The 16,292-nt window shown below is 41.0% G+C and overlaps 1 protein-coding gene across 1 annotated transcript in view; it reads right to left on the reverse strand.

Annotated features, from left to right (window-relative positions):
* hs3st1l1 (heparan sulfate (glucosamine) 3-O-sulfotransferase 1-like1) overlaps window positions 1–15,770 on the reverse strand; it is a 35,791-nt gene extending 20,021 nt beyond the window's left edge. The window contains exon 1 of the mRNA XM_034122335.1: window positions 15,505–15,770. The gene's annotated coding sequence lies outside the window, so the exon portion shown is untranslated. The remainder of the gene's footprint in view (window positions 1–15,504) is intronic.
* Window positions 15,771–16,292: the final 522 nt, after the last annotated feature.

Here is a 16,292-nt window from a genome sequence, read left to right on the forward strand (position 1 = left end):
GACACACACACACACACACACACACACAACACACACACAAACACACACACACACACACACACACACACACACACACACACACACACACACACACACACACACACACACACACCACACACACACACACCACACACACACACACACACACACACACACACACACCACTACACACACACACACACACACCACACACACACACACCACACACACACACACACACACCACACACACCACACACACACACACACACACACACACACACACACACACACCACACACACACACACACACACACACTCTGACCTTGAACTGGAACTTTCACAGTATCGAGCTTCCTCATCTGCATAAGTAATTCAAGTTGTCGCCTCGCATGCCGGTCATTGATTGTAACGTGATCAGGGATCGGACTGCGTAGGTGGAGGCGGTCATTCATCACCGAGGAATTTAGCAAGTCCATCTTTGAACGGATTGTGTTTTATCCGCAACATTTCATTCAGGAAAGGTTTACAAGTTTGTGTAAAATCAATATGAAGCAGGAACAGGTCGAATCATTCCTGCTGTTCATGCTAAAGCGAGCCTTTTAGTACTAAACGTCTTGTGTCCGCAGTGCAGCTGTAGAGGGAAACACAAAGAAGACATATCTCACTGAAGACTGGAATGAGGACTGAGTCTTTTGTCCCCCATCACTTAGACTTTAAGCATGTAAGGAATTGCTGTCTTAATGGCAAGTACAACCCGGACACAGCAAGCAGAATCTTTTTCTATGTTCATATTGGAACCTGATTATTGTGGTAATCATAGTTAGAAAGATATAATGACTCAGGCAAAGTTGTGTTTTTAAATTGAAAATATGAAAGCCCTCCAAATCCCAGCGTGCATACTTCATAAATGAGATTTCAATGTTCTTTTTGAATTATAAAGCAGTTCAAGGTGCTATGTAACTGTAGAAGTATTAGTTAGAATATAGGGTGAAAATGCTCAGGGCCTGTATTCATAAACTATGCTGCCAAGGCTTTGGTAAGGCCAGGCAGGTGCAGAGGATGTTAGAGGGGAAGGGGCTCAAATGCAGAAAAGGGCACACTGATAATATATAATTAATTATAATAATAATTTAATAAAATATGCATGGAATGACAATTCTTTGTGACTGTGTTAAAGACATTTTGAAATGTTTGAATTTAAAACAAAACTATGACTAAGTTGGTTCAAACACTACTTCATGACAGTTAGTTATCATGTGAGGAGAATTTACTGAAATACACTTCATTTTTAAATAACTATCATATCTCAACTTTGACCTAATCTGACACAGAAGAACTGACAGAAATGCTGTACCGCTGACAGAGATGCACTTTCTCTCAGGTTCATCTCTTTACCGCGATTCACCAATTCGGCAGTTCTTCTGTGTCAGATTCCAGCTCACACACACACACACACACACAGCACACACACACACACACACACACACAACACACACACACACCACAACACACACACACACACACACACACACACACACACACACCACACACACACACACACACACACACACACACACACACACACACACACACACACACACATACACAACACACACACACACACACACACACACACACACACACACACACACACACACACACACCACACACACACACACACACACACACACACACACACACACACAACACACACACACACCAACACACACACCACACCACACACACACACACACACCACACCACACACACACCACACAACCACACAACACACACACACACACCTAAAACTGCAATCTGCATCTGATTGGCTAAAGCACTTCTGTGTGAAAACTCTGTGTAATGATTGGTCTTTACTGGATTACAAATTATATTTGACAAAAAGGGCACTTGTTTTAATAGGAGGGCACAAGGACAGGTGCTCAAGCTTTATGTGCCTGGGTAAGGCGATATCACAAATATCCATGTTTTCATCATTATACTAGTTATCTAGTAGAAGTTTGAATCAGGAAATAAGCATTATAAGGCCCCTTCAACAAATAACAACCAAAGAATACTTTTTTTCTTTTGAAATAACAAATTATTTTCTTTATAAACTCATCAGTCAAATATTTGACGTCAAGAATAGTGTCCTGAAATGTGTTGTTTTTTTAATATATGAATGTTCTAGTAGAAAACCAAATTACAAGTTGGAATGGGGAAATTAGCAAAATATGTACCCGCTAACAAATACACAAGGCTGCAGCTAACAACCAAGGGCTGAGGGTTAGGGGTCAATGTTTGAGGTCACGAATAACGTTCTAAAAGTGTTATCCTCAAATGTGATGTTTTTTTCTATTCGATCAACAGCCTAAATATGAAACACATAGAAACAACAATTTGCACTAGTGAGAATCTTCACCATTTTTGCTTAATTTAAGGAAAATGATATATCATCAAACTGTCTATCAACTAAGCAACGATGTGTTCCAGCTCTGCAAATATGTATTCATGTTTACTCCAAATGACCATGAATGCTGAACACAGTTTAGCACTCTGGCACCTCGTAGGCGAAATGAAATCAGTTGCCTCTGTGCCCAACTTTTAGCAACATTCTTGTAATTTCCTCCACGCAGGGAAACTAGCTGGTAAGGGACGTGTTTATCTATAATAACAATCTCCAGCTCCATTTCCCTGTGCCTAGTCTGAGGCTCTCCGGCAGCGAGTGCTTTAGAGGTCTGACTGGGCAAAGATGGGAGGGGGGATAGTAAAAACCATCATAGCTCCACACCGCTCTCCATCATTATATCGTTTACAGCTTTGCCTTTGCGCTGCTCCACACCATTGTCTATGCATCACCACTGGAAGCTCGTCGGCCTTACCTCTGTGCGACATTTCTACTCCGCCTGAGAGGAAGTGAAAAGTGTTGTGCCAGCTGGGCTTTACATCTGCTTTCAAGCCGAGTTGCCACCACCAGCAAGGCTCTGTTTACACATTTTCAAGGAAGGCTAACCACAAGTATTGGCACTCTGCTACTTTTTTCTCCGCTTGTTCTTTCTGGCAAACACAACACTATCATCGCTTCCAATGCAATCCTGCCGCGTGTGCAGCCTGGTGGGATTTGCCGTCACTTTAAATCACTAGAGCATGCACAAACTGAGATGAGGTGTGGGTAGAAAAAAGAACACTCCTGGATTGAGCTGAATTTAATGCACATGAAGAGGAAAACAGAGTTGTTAGGCGAGATGCACGCAGAGAATTCAGGCTCATTTAGGGAGCTGGAAAGACCTGTCTGCTAGTTAATGACAATATCCGCGCGTGTGCAGTTCTGGGGATGTGACAGAATCAGGTTAAGGAGTTAGAGGGAATAAAACATCATGCCACTTCTGCAGGGTGACTTTCATAGCAGAGCGAAGCTGGTGTGAATCAAAAAAGCTAACGATAATGAGTGTGCAGTATTATTTTATATCTCCCCCAAAAAAGCACACAGTCTGTATTCTATCTGTAACAATATCACTACAGTGCGTGTTGAAATGAAGCCGAGGATGATATAACTCCAAGCGCAAGACAAGTCTTATCAGAACTACATAACAACTTATAGTACAACTACTCATTGACAATTTCATGTTGCGCCCCTTTCTTCATGAATAAGTCATCAGACCCCCACTATTCCCCCTCGGCTTATTGCTCGTTCTGCCGCCTCCATGGCCCTGTAAAACCAACTGAAGTGTTTATGGGAGATAAGAGGCAAAGGAGGTCGCAGGGCCAATAACTCCTTTTATCACCCCACGTTCTGCGTTCAGGGCCGTTTTTACGGGTGAATTTTGCTGAAGACAAATTCTTAATTAGAGAAGTTTGTGGACCCGGCTTCGGAGGCCTAATGGAAGAATAAAAGAATCACCTAAAGGGCAGCCGCAGGATTGCTTGTTGGCGTGCTTTGTTACGACGTCTTGTAGCACAGATGAGAAAACAGGCTTGATTTGTTTGGTGAAGAACTATCAATGAATAAGGCCTTTCTTTTGCGAGGCTTGTAGGTGTGATGCTGTCGGAGTCCTTTCGAAATTAGTTCAGCTTATTGATTTTCTCCAGGGCTTATCTTTATTAAAGGAGTCGACCTTGTCAATGGAAATGCAATGTTTAGTCCCGAGATTATTTTTAGTAGTCGACAAGTTGTCAAAGAAAAATATACTTCTATCACCAATACATCCTTTCCTTCTTTGATTGGGTACCATGCTCTAAATGCACGGTGTGATTGAGGGAAACTCGCTTTCATTTTAATCAGCCAACTTATTGTAGCAGACATGTTTTACCAGAGCAGAGCGGATAATGACTGGTATCCTGTGTTCCCCGTTGCCTGCCTATTAACTGAGAAAATGGGCGAAAATTAATTACTCATTTTCCCAGACGGTGGGAGAGGGACATCGTCCTTGATTGCATAATTTGCAAACTCCATAATTATCTCAACTCCATAGCAACAATGAAGAAAGGCTAGATACTTTTCTCCAGCAGGCTGTCCAAATTTGAAGCAGGTTGGGACTGAGCACACTTTACTTTGGTGAGAAAATGTGTCCGCACCCGAATTCTGCTTCAAAGAATGGAACGCAGAATTACAGTTCCTGAGGTGAGTCCAAACTAAATTTAGCAAACAACAGAACAATGGAACATCTGTCAAGAAGTGAGATGCCACCCTCCCGTTCCCGCTAATCAGCCCCCACCGTAAATCCTAGATTAACCATCTTTGACTTCATTTAGACGGAGGATTGTTTTGGGGTTTGCCTGATTATATCTGTCTGGAGCGCGCACCATGCGTCTTTTGGTATTTAACAAAGATTAGCTTTAAATTGATGATTAACCTTTGTAATCCTGCGTGCATATTGAAAATGGCTTGCTTGTCTTTACCACAGCCACACAAAAGAGAAGCCGCATTATCGTTGGGGGGGAAATCGAGGCTCAGAGAGCAAATGAGGCGGCGTTATCTGCACGCTTGGCGCCCGCCTGGATAATGAAGATGAATCTTCAGACTACAGAGCAAGCTTATAATAATACACCCCAACAGATGAATTCTCATACGTTCTTAGCGTGAATCTTTTAATAAAACTTCACTGTGACCCTGACAAGCAATTGCAGCCATTAACGTACGATGAGGCAGAATTTACATGTGGGAATGAGAGGCTGACAATGTTTAGATGGCTGTATTAGGGAGTAATCAGACATTAAATGAGTCATTTACCCAGATTTAACTCCAACTGGGGAGGTAATGGTTTCATTTGCTGGGCAATGAGTTTTCTTACGTGGCATGCTCCTTGCATTAAATCACAGGCGAACTGCATCTGTTGCTCTGGAAATCACTAATGCCATGAAACATATGAAGAAAACTCTCTAGTAGAACTCAATTCAAAGCTCTTCTCTAGGGATTTTACCACTTTGAGGAAAATAATAGACATATGTTTATAGAATTTCACTGGTTTAGAGAGCAAAATTATTAATGACTGATTTCTAGAAAGATCAGAGCAATACAAAATATGTCTGCCACACTGAACCAGAAGACCTTGTACGAAGGTTTAAAACATGTATACTTTTTAGATACAAATCCTACTCATTGTGCCTTTATTGTTCAAGTGTTACTGATTCATTTTCTACAGATTGACAAATCAGTTCAAACGAACCAAATAAGCTCTGTGGCAAACACACGTTTATGAAACTTAACACGTTTTGTTCAGCAGGATAACCTCCACATATCAAAACTACTTTGTGATTTTTTAAGTGTCAATGCAATCGGCAGAAAATAAAACCCAATGTAATGCTATGAACGAGCAACATCACTATCACATGGCTACATAAACCAACCACTAAGCTAAAGGCGGCTAATGATGGTTGTGATGGTGTTTAGTAGTTTCATTTAGACACTTGTTAGCAATCGCCGTTTTTTTTTTTGTACAATTTTCGGACATTCACGAGTGGAGTATCTACTGACGTATTTTATGTCATAGAACATAAACATATGTTAAGCTAGTGTTAACTACACACCTTAGTTCAGGCTTTTCACCACAAACACGTTCAAAACACTATTGACTTGGAGACCGGGGAACAAGAAGTATTTTCCGGTATTTAAGACTTAATTACTGCACCAGTCCAACCTCTTTAATAACCTCTACTCTCCTCTTCAAAGTTGTAAACCTGAGATTTCAGAGCCATTGCGGACAACAGCCAAAAGCACCATCTCTCTACACTATTGTGATGAAATGAGGATGGTGAATTATTCTTTTAAACCCTGGATCCCTGACATCAAATGCGATACCTAATCCCACTGTGCTCCGGAGCAAATCACAGTCCACACCTTGTAATCCTTCTGCAGTTTATTACGGTTATATGATGTAAAGAGGAAGCCCTGTGACGAAAACTCATTCCGTAGTGAGGGGCTAAATCTGTCTGATGTGTGTCAGGCCGAGAGCTCCGAGTTATCCTGTTTAACTGGGAACGTTTTTATCAGAACATCATTATTTGAACCAAGAAACAGATAAAAGCTATACCCTGTGTGATGTCTAACTGTGAGCAAATATATAACAAGGTCCCAGTAGAACAAGTACTTCCAAAAGAGGAATATTCAAACACACATCAATTTCACATGCATTTTGCATGCATGAAATATTTACTTGACACTCAAATGAAGTCGTTCCATCTACAGTGATACATAAATACTGGAGCAAAGCTTTGAACAAAATGCATAGAAAATAAATCATCTTCTTATGGTAGTGAGAAAAATAGCTTTTATATATTTTTTAAGCAAATTATTTTAAAATCGTATTTACAGTCATTTACTGAGGCTCCCAATTAAGAGATAATGTGCCTTTTGGGGCTTGTTTGCGTAAATGACAAAAAAAAATATCTAAATAGTCATCATTATCCTCTTACACCCAAATTAGCACCGCACATGATTATTAACGGGTCAAACAATAAGCACTCGATGCTAAACGTGCTGAACAGCTGCTCCACACATACTGTAGATTTGTGAAAATGACAAATTATGTAATTACAAGATTAGAGCGAGGAAACAAATATGCTATCGACTAACATGGAAAACAACATGGGGGAATCAAAAGGGAGATAATCTGCATGTCTGCGATATCTGAGGGAGTTTAAAATTCTGCTTTCATTAACAGATCCAAGCTGATTAAATCTTAATATCCCCGGATAATAACACCGTACACTGTCACAAACACTTTAGGAACTAATGCAGAGCAGATTATCAAACTCCTAAAAAACAAACTGAATAAACAAAACATCAGCCATTATTACACATCTGTGGTTTTTGAATGTAGGTCACATGACAGGGCGGAAAACAGAACTCTACACTTCACACCAAAACCCCAGAACATGAATTGTGATGAAGAAATCAGTAACACATAGGGTTTGAGTTTAAATGCAAGTATACCGTTTTTGAGAGTTGTGTAGTATTTGTGGATATTTTAATATCTTATAATCCTTTTATGAGAAGTAAGATTTGAATTAAAACAGGAAAATGGGGCACTTAAACTGTGTCTTTGTAATCGGAAGACACCTTGTTTATGTGAGGTCAGTAACAACATCATCAATTGCATTAACGCGAGACATACAGGCAAAAATGGTCTTTTGAAGAAATCAATTAGATGAAAAAATAGTGGACCAATATGGTGTTTATTTCTGTAACTTTGTTTATTTGTGTCTGTAGATTTATCTTAAATTCCCCCAGGCTTAGATAATGTCTCATTTGCATATATAAACGAGCATTTCAGAACACTTTTAATACAAATAAGTTTCATTTGATGTCAGCTTACATTGCATATATTTTAAGGCTCAACATTTGTTTTGTATTATTTATTATGAATACAGTGAGCCAGATACAGTATCTCCACTTCACCAACATTACACACTCAAAACTTTCCAATTTCATTCCGCTCGATCTGCTGAATTATTTTACATCTGTTCATATATCATTCATAGCCTGATTTATATCTCAATTTAATTCTAAAAACATTCTGAATATTCTATAATTTTTTACTATGACTACATAATGATCTCATTATGTCTACATCCTGACTTTTTAATGACATCAATATGACTACATTCTGACTAAAGTCTGACTTCATACAGAATAATTATCTTCATGTAAGTAATCAACCTTATGGTGAATGTCACCTGTTTCTCTCTCTTTTTCACTAATACACAATCAAAATCATTCAATCTTTGCTTTTTAATATTGATTATTACATCTTATATATATAGTTTAGTAACAATGCTTTGTGTGAGCTCATGTGCAAAAGGAGAAAATCCAAGGCAGAGAAACAGTGTGTTTCAAAGTTCAATTTCAAGTTCCAGATTGGCCGTATTCCCCTGAGATGGGAAAAAGATCGGCGCCCGTCTTGGCGTCTTCGCTCCAACCAAGATGAACAGTCTCATTGGTGGGCAGAGCCACCGTCAGTAAGCGGGCCTGAGACATCATTAGCACTGGTCAGATGGCTTTTTCTGCCTGGGACCTATCCATGTGTGTGTGAGGCATTGTCAAAACGTACTGTTAACACTATCTATTTGTAAAACTCCTTGGTAATCCTGAATAGCTAACCCTAACCCTAACCCTAACCCTAACCCACTAACCCTAACCCTAAGGGCTGAGACTGACACTGAGAGGTCGTTATTTTTATCTCCTCTATGTTCAGCCCTGAAATCAAAGCACAGATGCCTTTGTAACGGGTGTGACCTTCCAATAAACCTGAATCAATGTCTATAAAGATAACATTTCATATTTAGACAAACCCAGATCTTCGCCTTTAGAGCAAATGTCAAACAATGCTTCTGGTGGTGGCGGGAGCTCCGGCCGATGCATGACATTTTGTGCTCAAGAGTATTCAGCTGCTGCTTTGAAATGACTACCAGTGATAAAGAAAAAAAGTGGAAGCAGACGAAGGACATCAACGGCTAAAGCTGTCATAAAGCTGAATAAAATTACCCTTCGTGTCATTTTTTTCAAAATGACTGACAAACACTTGATCTTTTTTTAATAGGATCCAACAGGTAATCTGACTCTTGAAATGTCATACTTATTGATTTATCCATATGAATGGGAAAAGGTCTCGTGAAATCATTAAATTAAAATGTTACTTAAACAGTCTGCTTGGCGTCAGCCAGATGAATGTCAATATTTCAGAAACTGTGAAAATCTCATTCTCTGTTAACTCTCCATTCCTTAGCCTCACAAAAAAAAGTGAAGGCACCCACTCATAAATAAATTGGTTCATATGGAATAGAGGCATCTGAATCAAAACAAATCTTCCTCCACATGACGGGGTCAGGATCTCTCGGCGGCGACAGACACCGTTAATCTGACAAATACTGTATGACAAGACATAGGTGTGTGATCTAAAAAACATATGGATGTTTGAATCATGATGAGGGACGAGGCTGACATGTGCCTGCTCGTGTGAGGCGGGCAGAGAACAAAGGTAATGAATAAATAAGCCAGTCATCAAGTTGACTGATGAATCTGCTTCATAACACTCGCCGATGATGGCTGCGTCAGGCTTTCTCCAACATCTTGATGAAAAAGCGGCCCGTGAAATGTGTTGAGGAAGGTGCCACCACCCTTCGCTGTCCCTTCTTTTATCCACTGTCCTTATTATTTTGGAATGGCAGTAAATTAAGCAGGAAAAAGACGTGTGGCTCTGTCATCCTGCCTTTAATAAGGCTTTCCCAGAGGCTGAGTTCAGAGGCTTTTGATGATGAAGACGTAGCTCCCATGCGCCTAGCATTGACAGCTCCGATACAGAGTTTTAATACTGTGCTGTTGGTGCACAAGGTGGGTATCAGCCCCCGAACATATGGACCAAGGTGGCTCTTTGCACTATGGATCGCTGCCTGCTGCACACTCATGAATTATGGAATTCGGCACAAATATGCAAATGTGGGCATTAGCCTAGTTATGCCCCTGTACTGTAAGTTACAGTGACTTATCTATTATGTATGAATCGAGGGTGGGAGTGAAGAGGTCCTGGCAGCTCCATGGCCCTCTCTCAGCTGCTCACTTTCTCATCATCTAATTTTTTCTCAAAATGACAAATAGCAGGGGATGTAACTCCAAAACGCTAGCTTTACGCAGCACCACATCTCCTCAGACTTGAGAGAATTAGAGCTTGCTTCCATGCTCAATTTGCCAAGCTACTTAAAATAACAATGGCTTCCACTGGATTTAGGAGCCCGGAAGATACATCGGGGAATAAGCAAGCAAGTTGTTGCTAATCCTCCAATTTCCCCCCAAAAGGCTGATATGAAATGCAGGTCTGATCAGTAATCAGTCCACAGATGGGAAATCCAGCCAACTCTACAGGCACACACAAAATCAGCCTCTGTATGACATTACCATTATCATGCCGGATGAGTAATTGTACTCGGGAAACCTAATCATAGCAGCGTAAATATCCAAAATCAAGGAGCCAGCAGAAGGTAGAATCCGGGAGGTCAAACGGCTCAGTGTGAAATCACACATATTCTGCTCAGGCCGAGCATAATGAAAACGTCGAGCCGCTCCAAGAGGAACAGAGAGATCATTAGCTCGGATCAAAGTCCATCATCAAGCACATGACAGATGACAACGTCTATTTAACAAGGTGCCCAGGATATAATAATACCTGTTCCTGCTGAACCCAGTCGCTATGGTAACAGCAGGAAGTAGAACAATGATCAGGCCCTAAAGACTCAGGCCTAACATAAGCAAACACATAACCTGCACATTTATAGCCAGACTTGAGAAATGTACACTGTAAATGTAAAATTGAATTCAAAGTCAAGTAAAGTCTTTCAGTGTGGTACATTACATTTGTAACACTTTTTCTGACATACGCTCTTATCTACCTCATAAGCAGAGGAGAAACAAGAAGTTCATCTCAGAGAATAAAATGGAAAAACTGAGAAATGTGCACAAAACTGACCCAATTCAAGCCGAGGACATTTTGAGGAATTAAAGCTCGACCCCTTCCCGTTAGGTCAAGCCCATGGGTAAGGGCAAGAATTAATGCTTTAAGCTTCCGGAGTTATATTCAAATTATTCTTTGGAAATATGAACTAGAATGATACTGCAGCTATTTTACAAAAGAGGATGAAACCCTTTAAGTGCATCATTTTATTGTTTATGAAGTGTTGGAACTTCAGGGCTTGAGGTGGGCTGCCATTTGAAACCAGTGTTGCTTTTTAGATGCAGTTTTGCGGTTAGTAATGTTGATAATTGCCACTTTTTTCAAAACACACATAATATAAGATTCCTGATTTCCCTCAGGAAAAATAAAGGTTTACCTTAATTTCTCCTGAGGGAAATTTCTATGCTGCAATGCGAAGAGCTGAGTGCAATTATAGTAAGTTATTTATGGTTAGCAATTCAAAGCACCAGTGTAGGATTTAGTAGCATCAAGCGATTCAATTTTTTTCAACCAACTTTTTCTGTGATGTTGCGATAAATTCCCCCAAAAATAAAAAAAACTCAACAGTTAGGTGTAGGCTTGTGATAACGTATGTATCTCCTGGATCTGAATCATGACACGTAAAGAATGTGTAGTGTAATGAATAATCATAGAGTGCTTAAATCAAACGTGATACTAAGCAACAGCTTAAAACATTGTTTCCAGGTTGCGCTACCTTTGTGTTTTTAGTATTTCTAGTCCCTGTCCACAAATATTGCAACAATCCAATAACAGCAAAGATTGTATGAAACAAAAATCAACAAAAATGAAGAAGTTGCTATCATTTAGAAAAACAACATTTTGATGAATTGCAATTTTGATTCCAATTAAGACTTCAGCACCGAAAACAAAAACCTTGAGATTGCATCAAGCCTATTTTTTTTTTACAGGTTCTTGCATGAGAGATCTTTTATCTCCTCAGGTTGAGTCAGACAACTCACAAAGAGAGAAATTCAACTAAATGATTTTTGCATTTTTAACAAATACCTCTGTATGCCCATTCTTGGCCTTTTGAATTTCCCTTGCGTTGAGAAACTTGAAGAAAAGAAAGCGCACTTTTGTTCTGTTGTTCTTCAATTACACCCCCTCTTTGCTTTAGTGGAGCCAAACAGGACGAACTCCATCAAACAATACATAATAACAGGGAATTGCACACAAAGAAACAGTCTCCACCCACCCCCCCCCCCCTTCTCCTCCTCCTTGTTCTATTCTTCCCACATGAAACTCTCCTCCTGACATTACGGTGTAACATCCACTGACCCTGTATATGAATCCAGTCATGAATCACAGAGACACCTCGCGTTTTCTCTTTTGGGCTTTTGAAATCATAACACCTCCCTGGACTGCCATCATCTTTAAAAGTAGACTCGTAACCCGTTTCAGGAGAAATGCCACAGACCATGAAGCCTGCTGCCTCCCATCAAACTTTACCATTATTCACACATTCGTTCCCGGGACAAGAAAAACAAACAATATCTGTCCCAGTTCAGCTTCAGATAAACAGCCATTCATGTTGATTAGTCGGGTATGAAAATAACGATGTCTCCCCCTCTTCGTACTGACCTGTGTTTTCCATCTGTATCCCACTTTTCAGACCAATTGAATTCATCACTAAAGGAAACGCCTGACGTTATGATTACTTATGCGTTCAATGTGTTACATTTATAATTTTTTGCCACGGTCACACATCCAAACTTAGGTTAAGATTTGTGTTTAAAGTGAGGTCATATGATCAATAGATGTTTGATATTGTGTGAATCTAAACTTGATTTCAGTACATTTACAGTATAACCCAGCTCAGCACTGACCCATAAAGTAATTGTGAGAACATTTACACCCCCACCCTCACATTCAGCAGCATGGTTGCTAAGTGCTGCCTATGAATAAAAACTGCAAAAGAATGGAACTATTTTAAACACCCACCAATTAAAGCCCACTTTTACACACGGGACGAGGCTGCTGCTGAGAGGTTTCATTTGAATTTCATCAGAGAACTTCGCTCAGGCAAACACCCAAGGGCGAAAAAACTTCAGTCGGAAACCGGATGAGGGTGAGGGCAACTGGGTTTGGTAGAACTCTACCAAAACCGCTGAGGCTCAGCCGGTGAAGGGCGTCAATCAATCACAGGGTCGGTTGTTTGATCCCTGGCCCCTGCAGTCTAAATGTCGACGCATTTAACCCCAAATGTTCCTGTGGACATATCTACCGAATTGATGTGCATGGATAATAAGCTAGATAGCATGTAAACTAATGTAAATGCACTGAAAAAACTTAAATGTTGACTTTAATTAAATGTATTATGTCAACAGATTTAACATCACTGTATTAGGTTAGTTGAAAGCAATAATATTAAGATAAACTACTGTAGGTTCAACTTAAGATTATTGATTTCAACTAACGTACTGTAATACAATGAATAAACTAAACAGTGAAATTCGTTTCAGTTTTTTCAGAGTGTGATCATGTTCTGTCAAAACATGGAAACACTTATTATGCCTTTCTATTTGTTGTATTAACTCTTTAACCAGCAGCTACACCCGGCCCATGTGCATTTGGAGCAACAACACAACGATAATTGATGCTAGAAGCGTTGTAATCACACACATAGGGACCCTCACCATGCTGCCATGCTTGGGGAGTTGGGAGTGAGGCTACCTGCCACTTTTAACATTGGAATTTCCTTACAATTTTCATTAATTCAAGCTGCAGCCACACGAGGACGATAACGGTCGTATCCGCTACAGTTCTCTATCAGATAGACGGTTCGGCCACACGAGGCCGACAGGGAAACGCAGATAACAATAACGGGTCCCAAGGTGGGTAGATCTGCGGACGAAACGCTCTGGGGGGCCAAACGGCTCAGTGATTACGCCCTATAACGATAATTTCCTGATAACGATGACGCAATAGCCCCGCCTCTCCCCACCTCTCCTGCTCACCCCCGCATCCCCTGCGTCATTGCTGATGTGTTTCGCCAACAACAACAACCGAGTGTTTCGAGCCAGGTCCCGGTATCTCGCAGGACAGTGCACCCAGCAGGAGCCTCCAGCTAGGTTTGATCGATATGGACATAAACGCGAGTGAAGTCTAATCGGACAGGAGAGGAGACACGCAGCTCTGCATGATCACCTGCAGCTCCGCCCGCTGTGATGGAGCGATGAGCGGAACAAAACACACACTTCAAGTTAGATCATCACCCTTAGCTATTTTAATTACCTCTCAAACTACCTAAACTAGTTATAAATATGTTTATTTTTACTGTCGGGTCACTCATTACTGGATCAGCCAGCTGCATGAGACGGATACTGACGGGCTGTCAGGAGAGGGGGAGGAAAAGAGAGGCTCCGTCCTCCGTGTATTATTATTATATTATTATATAGAGTCGTTATTCATTTGTTTTAAAGCTCAATAAATAACAAAGAAGACCTTTGACCGGCACTTTTCTAATTTTGTCCGGAAGATTTAAACGTTAACGGACATGTTGACCGGCGAAACCCCACCTCTGCTGCTAAATCCAGCGCGGAGAATAAACAGAAGGGCAACCATGGCAACCATGCATGCGCGAGAAGTCTTCTTCGCTGCTTTTGGTGTATTTTGTGGCAGAAGTACAGCGCCACTTACAGGCCCGGCATATGTACTACAGCGTCTCCAGCGGTTTGAGCTGTCTCGTGTGGACGGACACGTTTCTGGTGCCTATTGCGTGTGGACGGAAGACTTTTTTGATAACGATTTTGGTTTGTTTCCGTTATCGTCCTCGTGTGTCTGCAGCCTTAGTTCCCCCTTCTCCCACAGGACTATGCGTTTTCAAACACCATGTTATGCTTTTGAGAAATGCTGCAGCTCAAGTAAGCCAACACCCACATGCTCATTATTAAAGGTGAATTGCACAGCCTGTGGCAATTTGCATCCAGTGACGTTAGCTGCTGGAATTTCATCAGGGGGGGGGGGGGGGGGAGAACAATGCCACATCAAGACTGCACTTCACCGAGAACAGCAGTGCCAATTACCATTAGTTGCATTTGTTTGCTCTTTGAATGTATTCTTAAAAACATCCAGATACAGCCTTCTCATCCACTGCTCAGGCTGAACTGATGTCATTTCGAATTTACGATCTTATTTTAACTTCCTACATTCCAGCTCAAACTTTTACTACATGGATGTTAAGCAGATCTCTAATGGCACAACCCCACAGGATCTAGTGGAGAGTGTTCTCCCGGGAGCTTATAAAGCTAATTTATTGGATGTAGCATTTTAATTAGTTAAATCAATACTCTATTACAGAGGATTTAAATGTGATCAGCAGGGAGAAGACAAGGCAACTCGTCTCACATGAATGAACGATACAAATGCCAGCTTGCTGCGAGGCGACACTGGATTTATTCTAGTTTAATAATTGAACAATTAATCGCCCGTGAACTAAAAAAAACATCCTTTTGTTGGAGGCTGGAGACTGAAGTGTTGCATAAAGGAATATCTCATATGTGTGTGTGTGAGGAGTTCAGGAGCGACAAAGTACAATAATTCTGTAAAGGAAATGTGGTTACCTCGCTCGGAGTGTCGGGGTTCGGTCGGCGTGTCTCTTAGGTCTGATCTGAGGAGCGGAGGATGAGGAGGATGAGGAGGAGGAGGAGGAGGATGCTGAACCACGGAGCGCACTTTTGTCTCCCCGTCCACACAGAAGAAAAGCGTGCGTCGTCTCTCCTCCCGGACACTCTCATCACTGATGCATTGGAAAGCAGACACCACAGGAGCCCTTGTTTATTCAAAGCAGATAACTCGAGTCCGTCTCCGCCTCGCGCAGAGCAGCCTGTGTTGGGGAGCGCGCGCTGAGTTGTACCGGAGCCGCCGCTTTGCGTACAGACTGGAGCAGCGGGGCGGAGCTGAGCGTCAGATGATCAGCAGCAAGGTGCTCCCTCACTGACACTCTGCACACCAGCCTGAGCAGAGCTGCCGTTAACACTTCACCACAGTAATCCCTTCATAATCATCTTCTTTCAGCTGTCATAAGACTGCAGATATGTGATCAGGTGATAACAATGTATTATTATTATATCAGCTTCTGATCAAAATCAACTGAATGTGCCTTATAACTATGTGTAGCCAATAGTTCACATATCCCCAATAAATCTCTAAACAGTGATATTAACCTGCATGTTATCTGTTACTGATAGGCTTGGTTTGTAACTGATTACATGTAAAGGGATTGGGTAATCAGTATACTGCTCTCTTACAGTTACATTAAAAAAAAAATATTAATATTACTGTTATATTTCAAAAAGTTGGGGATTACTAGCAGGATCACAATGTTATTAAAAACCTAAAAAGAGCGTAT

Source organism: Trematomus bernacchii, unplaced genomic scaffold (assembly GCF_902827165.1).
Source record: "Trematomus bernacchii unplaced genomic scaffold, fTreBer1.1, whole genome shotgun sequence".
NCBI lineage: Eukaryota > Metazoa > Chordata > Actinopteri > Perciformes > Nototheniidae > Trematomus > Trematomus bernacchii.